The following is an 11,918-nucleotide window of genomic DNA, read 5'->3' as shown; positions in this document are numbered from 1 at the left end:
TCAGGCAATCCACTCACCTCAGCCTCCCAAAGGTGCAGGATTACAGGCTAAGCCACCGAACCCGGTTTATGCTTCTGTTTTATTTTGTTTTTGAGTTGGGTCTCGCTCTCTTGCCCAGGATGGAGTGCGGTGGCATGATCACAGCTCCTGCAGCCTCGACCTCCTGGGCTCAAGGGATCTTCCCACCTAAGTCTCCCAAGTAACTAGGACTACAGGCACACATCACCACGCCTGGCTTTGTTTTTGTTTTTTGTAGGGACAAGATCATGCTATGTTGTCCAGGCTGGTCTTGAACTCCTGGACTCAAGCAAGCCTCTCGCCTCAGCTTCCCAAGAGTGAGCCACTGCACCTGACCACTCCACTGCTTTATTGCAGCTCTTATAATCTCACATAGCACTTCTTCCTTGATGGTCCCTGAACCCCTAGTGAGGAGGAGCACTGGTCATTCCAATAGTGTGGGTGACACGTTGCATCAGTGTTTTCTGCATGTAAGCAGAGGCTGCAACAACAATACAAACAACAGGCAATTATACCTATGACAAGGACAAAAATTAATAACAATTTTTACCACCATGATTCCCCAGAGCTAAACCAAGAAGGAAGCCACTGGGAGAAAAAGAGGGTTGGAGGCACATATCAAACATGCTTCCTGAGAGGTGAAGATGCCAGTACTATCTGTAAAATTACAGGGGCGGCAAAAGACCATGTTAAATGGCCTACCAGAATGCTCCTTAATCGTAGTCATGTCCCAATATATTGGTATATAGAGCATTTTGGCCCAGATTCCAATAGTATAAATGGAGACCACTTTAGCTGGCCCCGGAATTTCTCACTTTTTGACAAGAAATACCCTATCCAACCTGGGAGAAGTTGCTGATCCAAGCCCCATTCAAGTGTCCCTCCCCTAGCTCAATGTCTTAGGGAGTCCTACATAACATTTGCCATTGACTTTTTAGCAGCTTCAGTAGAAATGCATCTGCGCAGAAATTTTTAATAACGATGGTTAATGGCCCTTCCTCTGCTGTAGTCCCAAGTGGAGTCCCTGGTAAGGTGTCAGCTCTGTTAAGTATTATTTTCTTTCTTTCTTTCTTTCTTTTTTTCTTTTTTCTTTTTTTTTTTTTTTTTTTTTTTTGAGTAGGAGTCTCACTATGTAACCCAGGCTGGAGAGCAGTGGCACACTCCTGGCCACCACAGCCACGACCTGCTGGGCTCAGGCGATCCTTCCACCTCAGCCTTCCAAGTCTCTGGAACTACAGGCACATGCCACCATACCCGGCTAATTTTCTGACTTTTTGCAGAGATGGTGGGGGGGAAATCTCACCAAGTTGCCCAGGCTAGTCTCGAACCTGTGGGCTCAGGCAATCCTCTTTCCTGGGCCTCCTAAAGTGCTGGGATTGACACTTGGGGATTATATGATAAGTGACACCTCCAATCTGTGTCCATTTCACCAGCTCAATCTTGTACATCATGCCTGGTGAGATGTGTGCCTCAGTCACTATCAATTCAGAGGGTGTCCATATATGACACTGAGTTGTCCTAAGCCCTTGATGGTGGGTATGTGGTTTCCTTTTCTGCAGGGGAAGGCCTGTCACAACCCTGTGGCCGTGCCTACATGTTAGTGTGTGCTTTTGTCTCAAGCTTCCTGGCAGGAGTTTGATGTAGTCTATCTACCAGTCCCTCACAGGGGCAGCTGTCTTTCATATGTGTCCTGCTGTATGTGGGATGCAGCCCACATCTAACTGTCTTACATAAGAGGAACAAAAAAAAAAAAAACTTGAATTTATAAAAAACTGTGTCTTTATTCTTGCACGTTTAAACTTCAGTCACCTTCAAAGTACTCTCTGATGCAATACACCTGTCAAGACGCTTATCTACCACTCAAAACAGTTTCTGAACTTGTCTATTTTAATATCTTTTAGTGCTTTTGCTGTTTTTTTGTTTTTGTTTTACCTCTTCCACATTTGCAAAGCATTTCCCTTTGAGGACTTTTTTCACTGGGGACCCAAGAAAAGGCACACTCAGGGCAAGATCGGGTGAATAGGGAGGGTGGGGCATGGGGATCATGCCAGTTTTGGTCAAAAACTGTTGAACACTCAGAACTAGAACTGTGTAGGCAGGTGCACTCATAAATCACCCATCATGAAGTGGGCAAACACATTGAAAGAATTTCCCCCCAAAATTCACTGAAACCGAATACAACCTCTCACACCAATGCTAACTGGTACAGTGATGGCGATGGGTTCCCATACCCCAAAAGATGATTCTGGGTCTTTTGGGGTCCCTCCTCTTATGTGTCCTGGTATATGTAGGAGGTGGCACAGATGGGCACAAAGTAAGCAGTTTACTACTGCTGCCATTAAATCTGCATAGTAGAAGGGTACTCCTGCTCCCTTTGCTATCTGCCCGCCTACTCATGCACTATGGTGCCCACGATATTTGTGGTGCCTAATCAGTTGGCTTGGAGGATTGCAAGGGAGCCAGTGTTCTAATTTTTGCTGGGGTATCAGCCTCCATGTTACTGGGAGGTGAATCCAACCTGTGTGCTGAAACATGATACACAACTGGGTTTGCAGTAGGCTCCTGTAGCCTCTCCCAAATGTCTTTCCACATGGCAGCTCCTATAGGGCATTTATTTATTTATTTATTTATTTTTTTTTTTATTTTTATTTTTTTAGTTGGAGTCTCACTCCATCGCCCTGGCTGGAGTGGATGGCATGCTCATAGCCACTGCAGCTTCAACCCGCTGGACTCAGGTGATCCTTCCACTTCAGCCTTCCAAATAGCTGGAACCACAGGCATGTGCCACCATGCCCAGCTAATTTTTTGATTTATTGTAGAGATGAGGTCTCATCATGTTGCTCAGGCTGGTCTTGAACTCCTGAGCTCAGGTAATCCTCTCACCTCTGCCTCCCAAAGTGCAGGGATTACAAGCGTAAACCACCATGCCTGGCTCCATAGAGCTTTCTTAAGCACATACCAATCATCCCGAGCCCATTGGACAAGCCACGTTGTAAGGCCCTTAGAAACTGACCAACTGTCTATACTGAAAACTGTAGGCCACGGCTCCTAAATTCAAACCAACCATGCAGCTCAAAGCTCTGCCTTTCCATCTCAAACCAGATCGTGTCAGGTCTGCAGTTGTATGGCTACTGCCATCCATACACAGGTGTTGCCTCGGCTTCACCCATCTGAGTGCCAGGCGTGTTAAGGAATGGGGGCCATGCCTTTGTGTACCATTGGAGACATTCCCTGTCAGGGCTCCACAACAGGGCAACCCTGGTCTGGCAGTGTTCTGGCCCTAAGATAGCATGTAGTCTATTCCCCAAGGGACTCGTGGAGAGCGTGCTGCATTGTTGCAGGTCTGCATGCCACTTTTCTTAAGTGGAGGCATGGGCAGACAGCCCTTCTATCCACTCCCTGTTAGGGCAAGGCAGCAGTTATAGGTTCCACCTGCTGCAGGACCTTGTATATCCCCGGGACCTGTTGTTCAACTGGGGAATAGTGGGTTTCAGCATCCTTCCATAGTTGTGACCAGAATCTTAGGGGAACCAACTTCCCATGCTGGATTTGCCAGAGGGCTAAACTGGTCCCCACAAGGTTTATGGTCACATCTAAAGACATTGATACCCCAGGAAGGGGTGGAGCCTAAGGCTTGTGCCTGAGCTGCAAGTATTTTAACTTTCTCACATGGTTCCTCTTGTTCTTTACCCCAGCACCAACTAGATCCCTTCTTCCTCTTCTTCCTCCTCCTCCTTTTCCTTCTCTTCCTTCTCCTCTTCCTCCTCCTCCTCTTCTTCTTCTTCCCCTTCTCACCCCTTCTACAGATCCTCCTCTCCCTCCCTCCTTTTTTTTGAATCGGAATCTCAAGGTCTTTCCAAGTTGCCCAGCCTGGTCTTGAACCCTGGGCCATGCCCAGCTAATTTTTTGATTTATTGTAGAGATGCGGTCTCACCATATTGCCCAGACTGGTCTCGAACACGCGGGTTCAGGCAATCCTCTCACCTTGGCCTCCCAAAGTGTGAGATTATAGGCTTGAGCCATGGTGTCCAGCCAGGAGCCAGTCTTTCTACCTCTCTCTTACCTCGGCTGTAAACCAATCCTTTGGTTACTGATCTCTGTCCATAAGATTTTAGTTTGAACTAAAATAAGAAAAATTTGAATCCTAAATAGAACCTATTTTCTTGCTCATACTTATAAATTGATCTCTTAAAATTATGATATGGCCGGGCATAATTTTAAGGCTCACACCTATAATCCCAGCACTTTGGGAGGCCGAGGTGAGAGGATTGCCTGAGCCTGTGGGTTCGAGACCAGCCTGGGAATTTGATGAGACCGCCTCTCTACAGTAAATAAAAAAATAAGCCAGGTATGGTGGCGTGTGCCTGTAGTTCCAGTTACTTGGAAAGCTGAGGTGGAAAGGTCACCTGAGCCCAGTAGGTTGAGGCTGCGGTGGCCGAGAGCGTGCTACCTCCACCTGTGCTTCCATGGCCACCTCCACAGACCATGACAGTGGCAAATTCACTGTTGTCATTCCTCAACAACCTTCCTTACCACAGAGAGTCACACAGATTTTTTTTTTAAAGCAGGATTTATGAAGAGGACAGAAAAGCTCCCACCGTGGTAGGTGGACCCAAGGGGGTTGCCCAGCTTTTTTTTTTTTTTTTTCAAGAGATGGGTAATCTCACTATGTTGTTCAGGGTGGCCTTGAACCCCTGGTCTCAAGTGATACTCCAACCTCAGCCTTCCAAGGTATTGGTATTACAGGCATGAGTCATCGTGCCCAGTCCACACAGCTTTTTACTAACAAGCTCTCTAAACCCTCCAGTGTTTGCAAGGCATCCCCTCCTCATGCAGTGGGTGGTCCATAGGCATCTAGCAAAGGGGTAGCACCACCCTACATAGATGAGTAGATTTCCCTCTATGGATGCTTCTTTTCACTTGACTATACTTTATTTATTTATTTATGTATATATTTAGAGTTAGAGTCTCTTTGTCACCCAGACTAGAGTGCAGTGGAATGCTCACAACTTACCGAAGTCTCAACATGCTAGGCTTAGGTGATCCTTCTGCCTCAACCTTCCAAGTAGCTGGAACTACAAGCATATGCCACCATTTTGTTATTTATTGTGGAGATAAGGTCTTGCCAAGTTGCCCAGGCTGGTCTCAAACACCTGGGCTCAGGCAGTCCTCTCACCTCAGTATCCCAAAGTGCTGGGGTTACAGGTGTAGGCCATTGGGCCCAGTTCATGCTTTGGTTTCTGGATCCCTCTTGGCCAGCTTGCCACTCGTTCCATGAAAGGATCTTATATAGCAGGGCTTGGTGGCTCAGCCTGTAATCCCGCGCCTTTGGGAGGCTGAGGTGAGTGGATTGCCTGAGCCCGCGGGTTCGAGACCCCCCTGGGCAGTGAGTCCTCATCTCTAAATAAATAAATCAATAAATCTCCAAATAAATAAATCAAAAAATGAGCCGGGCGTGGTAGCGCATGCCTGTAATTCCGGCTACTCGGAAGGTTGAGGCGGAAGGATCGCCAGAGCCCAGCAGGCGAGGCTGCGGTGGCCGGGAGTGGCCACTGCACTCCAGTCTGGGCGACCGAGTGAGACTCCAACTCAAAAAAAAAAAAAAAAAAAGGATCTTATATATGAAGTGACCCCCAAATGCCAAGAAGGTAGCAAAAATCCAGTTTTGTCAGATGTGGGTTATTTATTTGGGGAATATATAGACAAAAGCTTGGTCTTAGGTGTCTGCAAGACAGGTAGAACTATACATTGTATAGACCCAGACCCAGGCCTTATATACCACAAGCAAAGGATGCAGCAGGACGATGGAAGAATTCTCCAGAACTGGCAAGAATGCCATATGTATCCTATCCTATAATTTATGCAATAACATCAAGGTTCACAAATTCTGATGCTAAGGACAGTGAGTAAGGAAGGCCCAGACTGGGCGAGGTGGCTCATGCCTGTAATTCCAGCACTTTGGGAGTCAGAGGCTAGAGGATTGCCTGAGCTCACGGGTTCGAGAACAGCCTGGGCAACATGGTGAGACTTTGTCTCTACAATAAATCAATAAATTAGTTGGGTGTGGTGCATACGCCTATAGTTTCAGCTACTTGGAAGGCTGAGGCAGAAGGATCACCTAAGCCCAGCAGACTGAGACTGCGATGGCAATGAGCAGCATGCCACTGTACTCCAGCCTGGGTGACAGAGTAAGACTCGACTCAAACAAATTAAAAAAAAAAAAAGAAGGCCCAGGAGGCCTTCATGGGCCTGGGGCTAGTCAGAAGTCAACATGGAGAATTAGCATCCAAGATGGGGTCACTTTTGTCTCCACACTTGTGTCAGTAAATTCTGACAAAACAATTCAAGAGTGATGCTGAGAAGTTCATGGCCACTAGAACAGAAGAACCAGGTTAAAGTACAATAGCACTAGCATTGGATGAAAGTTCTTAATATAGTTAAGGCTTGATTGATTGACTGATTGAGTTGGAGTCTTACTTGTCACCCAGGCTGTAGTACAGTGGCACGATCACGAACACCACAGCCTCTACGTGCTGGGCTCAGGCAATCCTTCCATCTCAGCCTTCCAAGTAGCTAGAACCACAGGCATGAGCCACCAGCCTGGCTAATTTTTTTTTAATTATTGTAGAGATGAGGTCTCACCATGTTGCCCAGGATGGTCTCAAACCCATGGGCTCAGGCAATCTTCTCGTCTCAGCCTCCCAAAGTGCTGGTATTACAAGAGTGAGTCACAACGCCCAGCTTAAAGCTTTTTAAAAAATTTTTAATGTTATTTTTCTATACGTATCACTGAGAAGAACTAATACTGTTGGAAACTTGAGTTTTACCTTGTATGCTGCAACAATATTGAACAGTGAATTTCTTTTTTTTTTTTTTTTTTTTGAGTTGGAGTCTCACTCTGTCACCCAGACTGGAGTGCAGTGGCCACTCCCAGCCACCGCAGCCTCGACCTGCTGGGCTCCAGTGATCCTTCCGCCTCAGCCTTCCAAGTAGCTGGAACTACAGGCATGCACTACCACGCCCGGCTAGTTTTTGATTTATTATAGAGATGAGGTCTCGCCAAGTTGCCCAGGCGGGTCTCAAACCTGCGGGCTCAGGCAACCCACTCACCTCAGCCTCCCAAAGGCGCGGTATTACAGGCTGAGCCACTGAGCCCGGCTTGAACAGTGAATTTCTACTGGCCCTCTAGCCTCTGATTTTCCCCAAATTTCAAAAATGCTGTTTAAATGTCCTCCAAGGCCATTTCAGCAGATGCCATAGTTCAGGTGAGCAGGCATAGTAGTGTAAATTTAACAAGAACAAATCTTTGAAAATACCAGGGAACATGTTTATTGCCACAAAGATATCTATAACACACACCTCGAAAGAAGAACTCAAATTCTGTTTCTATTCCTCTCATCCTCATTCCTTAGAGTCACTACACAGTGAGTTTCTTGGGGGCAGAAATTGTCCCTTCCTTCTGAAACTATACTACCTAGCCCTGTTTCTGGGTCTAGCCAGCAAATCTTTTACTGGGCTATGCAACCTTGCTGGTCTCAGCTTTCCTCCCTCTTGCCACTTCCCAGTCATACTAGCTTTTCACTTGCAGAAAATTCCCCACACTAACTTTCCAAGGTCCTTTTTCTTTTCTTTTTTTTTTCTGAGTTGGAGTCTCACTCTGTCACCCAGACTGGAGTGCAGTGGCCGCTCCCGGCCACCGCAGCCTCGACCTGCAGGGCTCTGGCGATCCTTCCGCCTCAACCTTCCGAGTAGCCGGAATTACAGGCACGCGCTATCATACCCAGCTGATTTTTTGATTTATTGTAGAGACGAGGTCTCGCCAAGTTGCCAGTGGGTCTCGAACCCGCAGGCTCAGGCAATCCACTCACCTCAGCCTCCCAAAGGCGCGGGATTACAGGCTGAGCCACCGAGTCTGGCCCAAGGTCTTTCAGAAAGTTTTTTGTTTTGTTTTTAGAGTTCGAGTCTCACTCTGTCACCCAGGCTGGAGTGCTGTGGCACACTCACGGCCACCCCAGCATCAACCTGCTGGGCTCCGGCAATCTTTCCGCCTCAGCCTTCCAAGTAGCCAGAACTACAGGTGCGTGCTACCACACTCGGCTAATTTTTGATTTATTGTAGAGACAAGGTCTCGCCATATTTCCTGGTTGTTTCTGTTTTTGAGACTGGGTCTCACTCTGTTGCCCAGGCTGGAGTAAAGTGGCATGATCACATCTCACTGCTGGGCTCATGTGATCCTTCTGCCTCAGCCTCCCGAGCAGCTGGTACTATAGGCATGTACTACCATGCCCAGCTAATTTTTTAATTTTTTTGAAGAGAAAGAGTCTCGCTAGGTTGCCTAGGCTGGTCTAAAACTCCTGGGTCAAGCAATACTCCTGCTTCAAACTGCTGGAATTACAGGCGTGAGCCAACACTCCCAGCTTTTTTCTTTTTCTTTTATGTATTTTGTTTTTTGAGTCAGAGTGTCACTCTGCCGCTCAGGCTGGAGTGCAGTAGCAAGTTCATGGTAACCACAGCCTCGACTTGCTGGGCTCAGGTGATCCTTCCACCTCAATCTTCGATGTAGCTGAAACCACAGGTGTACACCACCATGACTTCCTAATTTTTTTTATTTATTATAGAGACAAGGTCTCACCAAGTTACTTAGGCTCATCTCCCATGGGATCAGTCAATCCTTCCGCCTCTGCCTCTCAAAGTGCTGGGATTACAGCCGTGAGCCACCTTGCCTGGCAAGCTTTTTTCTTTCTTTTTTTTTTTTTTTTTTGAGTTGGAGTCTCACTCTGTCGCCCAGACTGGAGCACAGTGGCCACTCCTGGCCGCCACAGCCTCGACCCGCTGGGCTCCAGCGATCCTTCCGCCTCAGTCCCCCAAGTAGTTAGAACTACAGGCGCGCTACCACGCCCAGCTAGTTTTTGATTTATTGTAGAGATGAGGTCTCACCAAGTTGCCCAGGCAGGTCTTGAACCCGCGGTCTGAAGCAATCCACTCACCTCAGTCTCCCAAAGGTGCGGGATTACGGGCTGAGCCACCGAGCCCAGCTCTTTTTTTTTTTTTTTTTTTTTTTGAGTTGGAGTCTCATTCCACTGCTCAGGATGGAGTGCAAGTGGCACGCTCACGGCCACCCTAGCATCGACCAATGATCCTTCCGCCTCAGCCTTCCAAGTAGCCGGAACTACAGGCACATGCTACCATGCCTGGCTAATTTTTTTTTATTTATTACAGAGATGAGGTCTCGCCAATTGCCCGGGCTGGTCTCGAACCCACAGGCTCAGGCAATCCACTCATCTTGGCCTCCCAAAGTGCTGGGATTACACACTGAGCCAACGACTCCAACTTCTTTCTTTTGTTTTTTTGGAGAGACAGCGTCCCACTATGTTGCCCCGACTGGTCTTGAACTCCTGATCTTAAGGGTTATAGGCATGAGCCAAATGTGCCTGCCCAGCCACAGCAGGCCTTTCTAACTGCTGGGAGGTCTTCACCCACCTCACCCCCTTTACCTCACTAAGGCCTTCTTATTCAGATCTCAATTTTTATTTTATTTTATTTTTTTGAGTTGGAGTCTCACTCTGTCGCCCAAGCTGGAATGTAGTGTCACGCTCACGGCCACTCCAGCATCAACCTGCTGGGCTCCGGCAATCCTTCTGCCTCAGCCTTCCAAGTAACTGGAACTATAGGCATGCACTACCACGCCCAGTTAATTTTTTATTTATTGTAGAGACGAGGTCTCACCAAGTTGTCCAGTTTGGTCTGAAACCCGCAGGCTCAGGCAATCTATTCAACTAGGTCTCCCAAAGTGCTGAGATTACAGGCTGAGTCAGATCTCAATTTAACTGTCTCTTCCTCTAGATAAAAGAAACAAGACTTCTCTAACCCTTGACTTGAGATTCTCTAATGACCATGATGATGCTGATGATGATAATTAGAGATGTCTCACTATGTTGTCGAGGCTGGTCTCGAATTTCTAGTCTCAAGCAATCCTCTTGCCTCAACCTCCCAAAGTGTTGGGATTATAGGCGTGTGCCACCATTCCTGGCCACCTCTGTTATATTACTTGAAACTTCTCTTTAGCATTTTCGCCATCAAAATCAATCAAGTGCATGATGATTTGTTCAGTGCCTATCTTCTTTGCTAGACTGTCAACTCTAGGAGGGCTCCACTGGGTCTATTTCTCTCACTACTGTCTGGCCAGTGCCTAGCACAGCTCCTGACACAAGTCAGAGATTCAATGCATATTGTTGGGATAAATTGATAGAGTTGCCAGATAAAATACAGAACAATCAGTTACATTTGAATTTCAGATAAACCAATATTTTTAGTATAAAAGTACATCCCAGATATAAATATAAATCTGGCAACCTTAAAATGTACGTACAGAGAATGATTAGCCAAGCAAGAATTTTCAAACACAGTTTATAATTTAAAATGCTGTCCTTTACTGCAGTGAAATAACATGCTCTTCATTCAACAAGTGTCTGTAGAGTCCTAATATGTGTGTAACATAAACATGAAAATACAGCTCTTAAGTCCAGTGTGGTTGCACGCACCTATAGTTCCAGCTACTCGGAAGGCTGAGGTGGAAGGATTGCCTGACCCAGCAGATCGCAGCTGCGGTGGCCAAGAGTGTGCCACTACACTCCAGCCGGGGTGACAGAGTGAGACTCTAACTCAAAAAAAAAGAAAGAAAATATAGCTCTTGGCCAAGTGCGGTGGCTTTTGCCTATAATCCCAGCACTTTGGGAGACTAAAGTGAGAGGATTGCCTGAGCTCAGGGGTTCAAGGCCAACCTGGAAAACTTGGCCAGACCTCATCTCTACAATAAATCAAAAAATCAGCCAGGCGTGGTGGCACATACCTGTAGTCCCAGTTACTTGGAAGGCTGAGGCAGAAGGATTGCCTGAGACCAGCAGGTCGAGACTGCGGTGTCATGAGTGTGCCACTGCATTCCAGCCTGGGTGACAGAGTCAGACTTGACTGAAAAAAAGAAAGAAAATATAGCTCTTGCCCTTGATAGGTTCACCTGATTTAGAGTTCTGAAAATATAATTGGTCACTATAGTCATAAGTGCTCTTAAGTACCAATGTCAGATACACAGCTAGACTTCCTCATGGAAAAACACTTTATACAAATAAACAATAATGTCTGTACTAAGTGTTGCTAGAAAAATCTAAACCTTATAAAGCTTGTAAATAGAGTAAACTTTACCAAATTTTGGTTACAGAATAGAATAAGCAGTTATCAATTGTCATCTGAAAACACAGATGAAAGAACATTGTTGAAAAATGTATACTCTAGAAGGAAAGAAAGAAAAGCACTCAAGGTACATATAAAAACAATCTCCATATGTGGCAATGTCAATACCATGAGCAAATTTTAAATGACTAAGCCTTGAGGAAGCTTCAGAGGACTCTTTAAACCTAAAATCTAACAAATTGGTTTGTGGGGGGAAACAAGTTATCAAAACTTTAGTTAAATATTTCCTCTTGTGTGCAGTCTAAATAGAGACTTTCTGACCTGTTTGAAGGATTCACAGGGAAAGTATTGCCTTTCCTTGCTGATCACCTTGGGGTTGACAGAGTTGTTGGCTCTCTGCCCCTGGAGGTTATGCAAACAAAGCAAATGCAGCAGTTCTGGAATTTCTGAGTTCAAAGTTTTTCTGTAGAATGAAGCAACCCTTATTTTACAAGGGCATTAGACTCACCAGTTATTTGTCCAATTCCTGCAGTTTACAGTAGATTTTTTTTTTTTTTCGTAGGAGTCTCTCTCTGTCGCCCAGGCTGTGTGTAGTGGCACACTCATGGCCACCACAGCCTCGACCTGCTGGACTCAGGTGATCCTTCTGCCTCAGCTGGGATTACAGGCTGAGCCACTGAGCCCGGCCTTACAATCTTTTTTTTTTTTTTTTT

This window comes from Carlito syrichta, unplaced genomic scaffold (genome assembly GCF_000164805.1).
Source record: "Carlito syrichta isolate Samal-C Ts95f unplaced genomic scaffold, Tarsius_syrichta-2.0.1 Scaffold304662, whole genome shotgun sequence".
Lineage (NCBI taxonomy): Eukaryota > Metazoa > Chordata > Mammalia > Primates > Tarsiidae > Carlito > Carlito syrichta.
Note: the sequence above shows the minus strand (reverse complement) of the source record.